General features: G+C 37.7%; 1 protein-coding gene and 1 pseudogene across 7 annotated transcripts in view; one reads left to right on the forward strand and one right to left on the reverse strand.

The window, feature by feature from the left end:
* Window positions 1-13,211, reverse strand: part of LOC102880061 (zinc finger protein 420) — a 51,371-nt gene that overhangs the window by 12,984 nt on the left and 25,176 nt on the right. The window lies entirely within an intron of this gene.
* LOC112474109 lies at window positions 8,371-8,488 on the forward strand (annotated as a pseudogene).

Genomic DNA, 13,211 nt, shown 5'->3' on the forward strand with positions numbered 1-13,211 from the left:
GGCAACTGGTTTCAACTTGTATTATAACTTCTATCATGTGGCCCCAGGTCTGTCATAAGCGGTGGCCAGTCCTGGTCTAGAACACAGTTTGAAATAAGCAGGCACAAACCAGGCACAAGTGGTGACTGCCCTTGGTTCATTAAGTAGCACCTCCCAAACACCTGCAAGCCCAGCAAAAGAGGCAACCAACCGCAGATCACTTTATAATTTCTGACAAGCAGCACCAAGCCTGGCACAAGCAGCAACTGACCTTGGCCTGCACAGGAGACCTTCCCAAGAGGCTCTAGAAGCAACACATATGGAGGCCTGCTTCAGATCACACCAGAGCCCCATATAACCAATTCTACAAATGACACACAAAAAAGGTGGAGTTGGCTGTCAAGAGAGTCCCAGTAAAATGAATGCCACTATGTAGGGTCAGCCCCACACAACAGCTGGTCTGCTGTAGTCACAGCCAGCCCTCACAGCCACAGAGCCTGAGGGTCAACCTCACCCACTGATATGCCAACAGCAATCAAGGCTCAACTGAAACAGGAAGGCACACGCAATCCACACAAAGGACACCCTTGGAAGAACTGGCTCTGGTGACAACAGAGACTGCATCACTGTCAAGAGGAGGACACATAGTAGATCCACCTAATAGAGAGAAACAAACACAGAGTGTCAGCTAAAATGTAGAGACAAAGAAACATGTCCCAAATGAAAGAACAGGACAAAACTCCAGACAGAACAAAACAAAATGGAGACAAGTAATGTAATCTATCAGATACATAGTTCAAAACACTGGTTATAAGTAGGCATAATGAATTTAGGGGAAGAATAGATGAACTCAGGGACTTCAACAAAGAGAAAGAAAACACAAACGATAAAAAAAGAACCAGTCTGAAATGAAGAACACAATAACTGAAATGAAATATACATTAGATGGAATTAACAGCAGAATAGATGAAGCAGAGAATCAAATCAGCGATCTATAAGATAAGGTATCTGAAAACACCGCATCAGAACAGCAAAAAGAAAAAAGAACTTAAAAAATGAGAACAGTTTAAGGGACTCTGGGAAAACATCGAGAGGACCAATAACATGGGAGTACTAGAAAGAGAAGATAGAATAGGATTGAGCACCTATTTGAAGGAATAATGAGTGAAAACTTCCTTAACTTGGTGAAGGGAATAGAAATACAAGTCCAGGAAGCACAGTGTCCAAAACAAGATGAACTCAAAGAGACATCATAATTAAAATATCGAAGACAAAGAGAGAATCTTAAAAGCAGCAAGAGAAAAGCAGTTTGTCACATTGAAAGGAGCTCTCATAAGACTGTCAGTCAATTTCTCAGCAGAAACTTTGCAGACCAGAAGAGAATGGCACAAGATATTCAAAGTGATGAAAATCAAAGACCTACAACCAAGATTACTCTACCCAGCAAGGCTATTATTTAGAACAGAAGGAGAGACAAAGAATATTCCAGACAAGAAAAGGTTAAAGGAGTTCAACACCACTTAACCACTATTACAAGAAATGTTAAAGGGACGTATTTAAATAGAAAAGATAAAAAATATGAATGAGAAAATATAGGAAAGAAAAAAATTTTCACTGACTAACATAAACAGTAAAAGCAGTGGATCAGTTGACTGTAAAGTTAGTACAAAGCTTAAGACAAAAGTAGAAAAATCATGTGTAACTATAACAATAAATTGATACACGCAGAAACACACAAAAGCAGCAAAAACAAAAACAAAAACAAAAACAAACAAACAAAAAAAAACCACCTGAGGAAGCATTAGTAAAAACTGTAGTGAGTATAGAATATGTTCGAACTTAAGTGACCATCACCTCAAAAGAGACTGCTATAAACATAGCTTGGTAACCACATACCAAAACTTTATAAGAGATATACAAAAAATAAAGAGAAAAGAATCCAAACAACACTATAGAAAACCATCAACATATAAGATAACAGAATAAGAGAATAAGAAACAGAGAAGTACAAAAACAATCAAAATACATTTATAAAATGGCAATAACTACAAACCTTCAATAATTATTTTAAATGTAAACGGATTAAAGGCTCAAATCAAAAGACAGGGTGGCTGAATGGATTTTTAAAAAACACCCATACATATGCTGCCTACAAAAGACCAAATTTATACCAAAACACACAAAGAATGAAAGTCAAGGGATGGAAAAGATATTTCATGCAAATGGTAATGAACAAAAGCTGGAGTAGACATACTTATATCAGACAAAATAAACTTTTAAAAAAGGCTGTAAAGAAAAACAAAGAAGAATATTTCATAATGATAAAGGGATCAATCTAAGAAGATGATATAACCCTTGTAAACATCTACTCGCCAAAATTAAGAGCATCTAAATACATAACGAAAATATTAATGAGAGATTGACAGTAACACTAGGGGTCTTTAACACCCAATTGATATCAATGGATAGATCATCCAGACAAAAAATCCACAAAGAAACATATTAGACAAGATGGATTTAACCGATATTTTTAGAACATTTCACCCCAAAGCAGCAGAATATACATTCTTTTCAAGCGTACATGGAACATTTTCCAGGATAGATCACATGTTAAGCCACAATGCAATTCCAATAAATTTAAGACTGAAATCACATCATGCATATTCTCTAAACACAATGGTATAAAACAAGAAATTAATTACAAAAATAAAACTGAAAAACACAAACATAGGGAGGCTAAATGACATGCTACTAAACAGTGAATTGGTTAATAAGATCAAGGAAGAAGTCCACAGATACCTTGAGACAAAAGAAAATGAAAACACAATAAAACAAAAATCTATGGGACACAGCCAAAGCAGTTCTATCTAAGAAGCAAATTTATAGCAATATGGGTATACCTCAAGAAACAAGAAAAATCTTAAACAATCTAACATAACATCTAAAGGAACTAGAAAAATAAGAATAAACAAAGCCCAAAGTGAATAGAGGAAGGAATAAAGATCAGAGTAGAAATAAACAAAATAGGAAATAGAGTCTAAAATAACAATAGAAAAGTTCAACAAAACAAAGCTAGTTCTATGATAAACAAAATTTATAAACCTTTAGCCAGATTCATCAAGGAAAAAAAAAACAAAGAGTAGACCCAAATAAAGTTAGAAATTAAAGAGATGTGACAACTGACACCAGAGAAATACAAAGGATTATAAAGAAATACTACAATTATATGCCAACAGATTGAAAAACCTGGAAGAATGGATACATTCTTAGAAACATGTAACCTTCCAAAGCTGAATCAGGAAAAAAGAAGACATCTGAATAGACAGAAAACCACTAACGAATTGAATCAATAATCAAAATACTCCCAACAAACAAAAGCCCTGTACCAGATGGCTTCACAGGTGACTTTTACCAAACATTCAAAGAATTAACACCTATCCTTCTCAAACTATTCCAAAAAATTGAAAAGGATACAAGGATCCCAAGCTCATTTTACAAGGCCACCATTATCCTGATTGTAAAACTAGACAAAGGCACTACAAAAAATAAAAAATAAAATCATAGGCCATTATCCCCAATGAACATAGTCACAAAAATCCTCAACAAAATATTAGCAAACCGAATTCAGCAATACATTAAAAGATCATACACAATAATCAAGTGGGATTTATTCCTGGGATGAAAGGTTAATTCAATATTCACAAATCAATTAACATGATACACCACATAAACAAAATGAAGAATAAAAATCACATAATCATATCAATAGATGCTGAAAAATCATGCGATAAAATCCAGGATCCATTTATAATAAAAACTCTCAGCAAAGTGAAAATAGAGAAAACATACCTCAACATAATAAAGGCCATTTATGACAACTCACAGCTCACATCATACTCAATGGTGAAAGCTAAAAGCATTTTCCTTAAGATCAGGAACAAGCTAAGGATTCCACTTTCACCACATTTATTCAACATAGTATTGGAAGTCCTAGCCACAGCAATCACACAAGAACAAGAAATATAAGGCATCCAAATTGGAAAGGAAAGAGTAAAACTCATTATTTGCAGATGGCATGATACTATACACATAAAGAACCCTAAAGAGTCCACCAAAAAACTATGAGAACTGATAAATGATTTCAGTAAAGTAGTAGGATACAAAATTATTCAGAAAACGGTTGCATTTTTATACACCAATAAATTATCAGAAAGTGAAATAAAACAATCCAGAGGCTGGGCACCCTCAACTGAAGTAGGGAGCTGGGAGAGGAGATGGCCTGGCTGCAGGTAGGGGAAGATTTTTTTCATTTAATCTTTGGGGTAAAATTCCAACTTTCTGGAACAAGCTTTTCCTTATGATTATAGTCCTATTGATTTTTCTGTTTCTAGATGCTGTGAGAGGAGGAAATATTCCTCTACTTCTGCCATTTAAAAGAACTCACCCAGGTACATGTGGAGAAAAAATATGGCGTAGATAACAGAGACTCTGTTCATCCCTCTAGAGAATAAATCAAAGTTGTGACGCAAACAAGGAGCAAACAGCAAAGAAAACTGCCTGGGATAGAGATGAACAAGCCATACAACTAGGGAGAAATCCAAGAAATCACCCTGCAATGGCAGAAGGTAAGACCAGACGAGGATGCGGAATTGCCCTGTCTCGAGTGGCCGAGTGGGACGGAGGCTGCAGTAGCGGCGCTGCAGACACCTCTTAAAGGGGCCGCGTCCGTGAGCAAACTTACACGGTGATGGACCTGCTCACTCTGAGCACCAGTTTGGCTGCACAGAGGGAACCAGGGACTTATAGGGGGACACTGAATTGTCAGAGTGAGAAGCAGACGCTAGGGTCTCTGCCGAACAGAAGTGCCTGAAGTATCCCTTGTTCTCTGTTGAGCCCTGGCCACTCCCAGTGCGCTGACAACAGCACCACCATACCCAAGACTTCATCAAACTGGATAACAGAGGTCACTCTGCCCAGAGGATTCCCTGAAACTCCGCTTCCCCCAACTTGCAGCCCCACCCAAGCCACATCCAGGTGTGTTCTCCCTTAGTCAGGTGCCCCTTGCTGAGCAGCACCTAGACTCACACTGGTGGCAGCTGGCCTCGGTTTCTGGTGTGGCCTTTTGAGGCAACTATAAGCACAGCATCTGTTAATTGCTTGCTGAATCTTAACAGGTGGCCCTGGAGGGGCACAGGCTGGGGCTAAACTTGGCCTGCAGCTGAACTTCTCTCAGGACTGTGCTACTGGACACCTACTTCACAAAGTCATACTAAAAAGACCAGGAGACTTAAGACCTTTGCTTAGTACATAGAAATAGACACGGAAAGACAGCCAAAATGAGAAGACGCAGAAACCATATGAGAAAACAGAACCGATATCCAGGAATAATGGAGTCAAGCAACCTAACAGATGCAGAGTTCAAAACACTGGTTATAAAGATGCTCCATGAACTTAGGGGAAGAGTAGATGAACTCAGTGAGAACCTTAACAAAGAGATAAAAAACATAAAAGTGGAAATGGAAATTATAAAAGGAACCAGTCAGAAATAAACAATACATTATCTGAGATGAAGAGTATATTAGATAGAAAACACAGAGTGGATAAATAAGAAGATTGAACCACCAATTTAGAAGATGGGGAAGCCGAGCATACTCAATCAGAATGGCAAGAAAAAAGAAGCCAAGGCTATAATAATTTAAAGAGCCTATGGGACACTATTAAATGTAAAAATATTTGCATCATAGGGGTACCTGAAGGAAAACAAAACGTTGAAGAGCTATTTGCAGAAATAATGATGGAAAACTTCCCTCACCTGGTGAAGGAAACAGACGTACAACCCCAGGAAGTTCAGAGAGTCCCCAAAACCGGGAACCCAAAGAGGCCCGCACCAAGACACATTGTAATTAAAATGTCAAAGGTTAAACACAAAGAGAGAATTTTAAAAGCAGCAAGAGAAAAGCAGTTAATTACCTGTAAGGGAGCACCCATAAGACTGGCAACTGATTTCTCAAAAGAAACCATGCATTACAGAAGGGCTTGGCACAAAATATTTGACAGGATGAAGACCCAGGATCTACAACGAAGGATACTTTATCCAGCAAAGCTATCATTTAGAGTCGAAGGACAGATAAAGAGCTTCCCAGACAAAAAATAAGCTAAAGGAATTTATCAACACCAAGCCAGAAGTACAGGAAATGTTGGAGAGACTCCTTAAAGAAGAACACGTATCAAAAACATGAATAAAAAATGGTAATAACTACATTCCTATCAACAAGTACCTCAAATAGAAAAGAATAAAATGCTCTAAACAAAAGACAGAGTGGCTGAATGGATAAGAAAACAAGACCACTACATATGCTGCCTACAAGAGACTTACTTCAGATTAAAAGACACAAACTAAAAGGAAGGGGATGGAAAAAGATATTGCCTTGATAGACGTAGAGGGTATTGCACTGAAGGAAATAGGAAGGATAAAGACAAATATCACATGATTTCATGTCTATGTGGAATCTAAAGAACAAATAAACAACAACAAAAGCAATAATAAACTCATAGATACTGAGAATATTTTGAGGGCCACTAGATGGGAGGGGAGTTGGGGGTGAGGAAAAAAGGCAAAGAGATTAAGAGATAAAAATAGATACTTGCAGAATAGACATGGAGATGTAGAGTGTAGCAGGGGGAAGATGGTTAATAATGTTGTAAAAATACGTAAGGGGGAAGAAGGGTACTAGATTTAGTGGGGTGACCGCTCTGCAAGTTATGTGGATCTCTGATTACTAGGGTTGTACAACTGAAACTGGTATATTATTGTATGCCAACTATAATTGAAAAAAGCTCATTGAATTGTACAATGTAAATATTAGCAACTAATTGTCTATCATATTTCAATAAAGCTAGGAAAAAATTTTAAAAGTTTTTAAAAAAAGAGCTCACCCAGCAGACCTGATGCTCATGAACATACACAGATGAAACTTTTTAGGTTACAGAGTAAGAAATCTTTATTTTTCTGGATTTTCATTATTTTTTTGGCTGGTGTTAAGACATCTGGTTACCCTTACTGCCCAGCTGGCAAAATAACTGTCAAACAAAGGAGTACCTAGGAATAAATTTTACCAAGGAAGTAAAAGACCTGTGTGGTTGGGAAATTATAAGATACTGAAGAAAAAAAAAATAAATGGAAGCACATATCAATGTCATGGATAGGAAGAATTAAAATCATTCAAATATCCATACTACTCAAAGCAATCTACAGATTCGATGCAATCCCTATCAAAATACCAATAGCATTTTTTAGAGAGCTAGAACAAATAATTCTAAAATTTATATGGAATCACAAAAGACCCCAAATACCCAGAGCAATATCAAGAAAGAACAAAATAGGAGGTAGCACACTACCTGATATGAAATTATACTACAAGGATTTAGTAATCAAAACAGCATGGTAATGGCATAAAAACAGATATATAGATGAATGGAACAGAATAGTGAACCCGGAAATAAACCCATGTCTATAAGGTCAATTAATCTCTGACAAAGTAGGCAATATACAATGGGTAAAGACAGTCTCTTTAATAAATGGTATTGGAAAAATGACAGATATAAACATCAAACTAAAAAGTTTTTACACAGCAAAAGAAACCATCAACAAAACAAAAAAAATCAAACTGCTGAATGGGAGATATTCTTCAGTAATATACCCAGTAAGGAAATCATAAAACTTAACCCCAAACAATTTGATTAAAAATTGGGAAGAGGACCTAAATAGGTATTTCTCCAAAGAGCACATAAAGATGACCAATAGACATATGAAAAGATCCTCAAAAACACTAATCATCAGGGAAATGCAAAATAAAACCATGAGATATGACCTCATACCTGTCTGAATGGCTATCATCAAGAAATCTAAAAACAACTGTTGGCAATGATGTAAAGAAAAGGGAAATCTTGTGCACTGTTGGTATTGCAAATATGGGCAGTCACTAGGGAAAACGGTATGGAGGTTTCTCAAAAAAATAAAACTAGAACTATCATATGACCCAGCAATTCCACTTCTGGGTATTTTTCTGGAAAAAAAAATCTAACACTAATTCAAGAAAATATGTGCATCTCTATATTCATTGCAGCATTATTTAACTATAGTAAATAGCCAAGATGTAGAAGCAACCTAAGTGTCCATCAGTAGATGAATGGATAAAGAAAGATGTGGTACCTATATACAATAGAATATTACTCAGCCATAATGAAGAATGAAATCTCACCATTTGCGACAACATGGACGGACCTACAGGGTATATTATGCTAAGTGAAAAAGTCAGAGAAAGACAAATACCATATGATTTCACTTTTATGTGGAATCTAAAAAAGACAAACAAAAGAGAAAGAAACTCTTTCTACGGCCATGCTACCCTGAACAAGCCTGATCCTGTCTGATCTCGGAAGCTAAGCAGGGTCGGGCCTGGTTAGTACTTGGATGGGAGATCACTAGGAATACCAGGTACTGTAGGCATTAAAAAAAATAAAAGAAGAGAGAGAGAGAGAAAGGAACTCATAGATATAGAGAACAAATTGGTGGTCATCAGACAGGAGGGGACTGAGGGGCTGGGTTAAAAGGTAAAAGGAATTAGGAAATACAGATTGCCAGTTATAAAGTCATAGGGATATACAGTACACCATACGGTATATAATCAATAATATTGTAATAACTATATATGGTGTTAGATCAGTACTAGAATTATTGGGGTGATCACTTCATAAAGCATATGTATGTCTAATCACTATGTGTATACCTGAAACTAATATTATATTGTATGTCAACTGTAAGTGAAAAATAATTTTTTTAAAAAATTGGATTATAGAAACTCACAGTAAGTTATGATAAAAACAAAGTTGTACACCTGAAATTTATAATGTTATTAACCAATGTTGCCCCAATAAATTTAATAAAACATTTTTTTAAAGTAGCAGAGAAAGGGCCATATCAAGAGGAAACTATGTGTGTCAAGAGATTTGTTTTTGTTTATTTTGTTTTTCCTTTTAAGATGGGATAAATTATATGTTTGTGTGCCGATGAAAATGTTTGTAGCATATATGGAAAAGTTGTTCCAGGAGATTAAGAACAATTGATCCAACAGTGTCCCTAAACAGATCAGAAAGAATCGCATTTAGTACACAAGTGGAGGTACTGGCCTTGGATAAAAGCACACAAAAGTCATTTATCTTAATAGGAAAAGAGGCAGAATGAGTAAAGATGCAAGGAGGTAGCTTGATGAGGCAGTAGAAGCTTGTAGAAGTTCTCTTCTGCTTACTTCAGTTCTTACAGCTCAAGGCAATTATCTTAGAGTCAGACAAGAGGAATTATAACATTCATAAACCTTATGCACCTAAGAACTTAGTCTTGTAAATAAAATAAATGAGAGCCAAAGAGAAAGTGATAAACCCAGACACTGTGACATATAAAAATATATATTTGGTCTTTGTCCCTGATTCCTAGCATAGAGCTCCTAAAACTCTTGGAATATCCTGTCTAATAAAGGTAAAAAGGAGTATCTTTTCTCTTTAAAAAATTTAGGCACAAAGAGTTGTGACTCTCTCATTCAAATTTTTTGTTTCAGGTGGTTTGGATTTTAGCAAGCAAGTCCTTCTAACTCTGCAGAGTACTCTAGAAGGCAAAGCATCTTTCTGAGAAAAAAATAGCCTCTTCTAGATCCAGATTTACAGTGAGAACTGAAAATGAACAGAGGACAGAAAGGGCAGCAAAGGCAGGGGTTTAGTCAGATGGAGTTTTTTGTTCTCTAGTTTGATTTAGGAGCTCTTGATCTCTAGTTTGTTTTAGGTGTTTTATGTTTTTAGTGTGTTTCATAACTACAAAATGGTTGTTAAATTTTGTAGTTATTAAAAACCAAAGTTGCTAGCATTGTTTTGCTATTGTGCTAGTTAATCTTCATAGATTCCTGTTAAATGCAAGTACATGTAGAATCTCAAGTATAGAGAAAACAGTCTAATAAACAGTATTCCAGAATATAAAGAAAAGAATGGTATTCTGTAGTTGGGCTCAACCATTGTCACCCTAACTGGACCTGTCCTGGATTTCAGACCTTGATTGTTAGACTCCTGACATTTAGTAACCGTTTCTCTATCCAGTAATGTGTTTTTCTTTTCTGTTTGAGAAATAAGCATGCTTCAAGAAATATGCAAAAGCAAAGGGAAAAATAATCACTGAACAGAAATACTCTGCATATTTTGGCATATAACTTTCCAGTGTTTTGTATACATTATTTTTTTTTCAAAAGTGAAATACTCTACCCACCATTTGTGACCAGCTTGTTTATAACATGTTATTTTCCTGTCATTAAATAATTTTTTAAAAAAGGAATGTCTTTTGTTATTCAAAACAGTCTTCTGCCATACCTGAGTTTATGTTAATGAGGTGACTTTTGGAAAGCTCCTAAGGACTGGGGGCTGGTTTCCCGGGGGAACCAACCATGTGATTAGAGGACTGGAACTTGTGCCCTAGCCCAGTGCTCCAGGAAAGGAAGAGGCTGAAAGCTTAATTAATCACTAATGGCTAATGATTTCATCAATTATGTCCAGGTAATGAAGCCTCCATGAAAAAGCCTAGCCAAAGGTGTTCACAGAGAGCTTCTGGATTGGTGAACACATCAAACTGCTGGGAGGGTAGTACACCCAGAGAGGTCACAGAAGTTTCAAACCCCTTCTCAATACCTTGCCCTATGCATTTCTTCCATTTGGCTGTTCCTGAGTTGTATTCTTTAAAATAAATTGTTAAATGTATGTGTTTCTCTAAGTTCTGTGATCCATTTTAGCAAATTATTGAACCTGAGGAGGGGGTTGTTGGAACCCTTGATTTACGGCTGGTCAGTCAGAAGTATAGGTGACAACTCAAGACTTGCAATTGACATCTGAATTGGGGAGCAGTCTTATGGGACTGAGACCTTAAACTGTGGGGTTTGCGCTACCTCTGGGAAGGTAATGTCAGAAATGAGTTAGACTACAAAACACCCAACTGGTATCTACTAAGAATTGGAGAATTGCTCGATATGGGAAAACTCGCATGTGGTAACAGAAATATTGTGTAAATAGAAGGAAATAGGTTTTTTACCCGCTTTAGGATAGTAATACAAACAGACAAGAAATAAGGACAGAGGAGACCAGAACATAATTAATAAAACAGATAGTTAAAACTAATGATATGTGTTACCACATTAGAATAAAATGAGAAATTAGAAAAACATAGAAAAAAACAGTATATGATACTAGAATTAACTAAGATGCTTCTTAGTTATCATAAAAGGAAATAAAACGTTTACCATAAAAGAAAATAAAAATAAAACTTATAATTTACAGCTAAACACCAAGAGCAACTTTGTGTGAAATACCATGAGATTCAGCTAATGTACCCACAGAAAACTTACAGCCTTAAATGCACTTAGTAGAAAACAAAAAATATTTTAAAACAAGAGAATTAAGATTTCAACTTGAGGGGGAAACGAAACAAAATGAGCTAGCTGAATATCAGAAAACAAGTAAACTAGAATTTAGAAAGAATGGAAATGGCTAGCAAAACTAAAAGTAGGGTTCCCCATGAGGAGCGTGGGGTCCCAGGCCCACACCGGACTCCCCAGCCTGGAACACCAGTGCTGAGGAGTCGCCACAACATGTGACTATGAAAACCAGCGGGAATTCTGTCCAGGTAAGACTGAGGGCTGCTGCAGTCTTAGGTGTCCTCTTAGGGTTCATGAATGGCCTTATTCGCTGACAGATTCACTCACTCTGAGCTCCAGAGCTGAGCAGCAGCTAGAAAAGCCCCAGGGAAATATGGAAAGGAACTGAACTGTCTGGCTTCAGAGTGAAGGCCAGAGGGGCAGCTCTCTTCGTCATTTTATTCCTTTGTTGAGCCCTCCCCACAAAGAGCTGGCAGGTGGGTGCCATTTTTCCTTTGCTGAGCCCAATCCTGCCTGCAAGTGCAGGAAGGCTCCATATCTGAGTCTCCATCAAACTGGCCCTACCCTAGTCATTCCCTGAGAACCTGCTCCAACCAATTCAAACACAGGCCTGAACCTCTTTCAGTGGCTGTGAGCCACTGAAAGTAGCAAGTGGCCGGCCTCAGCTCATGCTGTGGACTTTCCTAAAATCTCTGAAAGGCCCACAAACCCCAAACAAGCAGTGGCTGACCTCAGCATTCCTTGTACCTTGTGCTAAGCAGCCCCTAGCCCAACACTAATGGCAGCCAGTCTCGGTTCAGAGCATAGCCTCTCCCAGGCCCCTCCAAGCCTAGCACAGGCAGCTACCAACAGCAGATCACTTTGTAGCTGCTACCAGGTGGCCCCAGGCTGGGCACCTGGGCCTGGACCTGAGCCCCTCCCAAAAGGCCCCAGAACCAACAAGCCTGGTGGCCAGCGTCAGACCATACCAGAGCACCACCTAATTATCTTGATAAACAATACACCCAAAGAGTGGTCTCAGCAGGCACCATAACCCTGCTACAGGGAATCACACTTTGTGGGGTCAGCCTGTGCACAACAGCTCATCTAATGTAGTCACAGCCAGTCCTCACAGCCAGTCAGCCTAAGGGTCAATTTCACCCATGGATGTGCCAATGGCAATCAAGGCTTACCTACAACAACCAACCCATGCAAAGGTCACACCTAGAGCACCTGGCTCAGGTGACCAGAGAGACTGTGCCACTTGGCCCTATAGGACACCTACTACATAAGACCACCCTGCCAAGACTGAGAGATGTGGCAGAAATGTAGAAACAAACACAGGGAGACAGACAAAATGTGGAGACAAACATGTCTCAAATGAAAAAATAGGACAAAACTCCAAAAAAAAAAAAAAAAGAACAAAATAAAGTTAAGCAATCTACCAGGTACAGAGTTCAGAACACTGGTGATAAGAATGCTCAATGAGCTTAGCAGAAGAATAGAGGAACTCAGTGAGAACTTCAACAAAGAGATAGGAAACAAAACACATAAAAACCATAAAAAAGCAGTTAGAAATGAAGAAGATAATAACAAATAAAGATGGAACCAACAGCAGATGAGATGAAGCAGAGGATCATAAATGATTCGGAATATAAGGCAGAGGAAAATACTCAATTAGAACAGCAAAAAGAAAAATGAAGTAAAAAAAAAAAGAAGAAGAAGATCACTTAAGGGTCCTCTAGGACAATACCAAGCATAACAACATTTGCATCATAGGGGCACCGG

Source organism: Pteropus alecto, unplaced genomic scaffold, assembly GCF_000325575.1.
Source record: "Pteropus alecto unplaced genomic scaffold, ASM32557v1 scaffold122, whole genome shotgun sequence".
In the NCBI taxonomy this organism is placed as follows: Eukaryota; Metazoa; Chordata; class Mammalia; order Chiroptera; family Pteropodidae; genus Pteropus; species Pteropus alecto.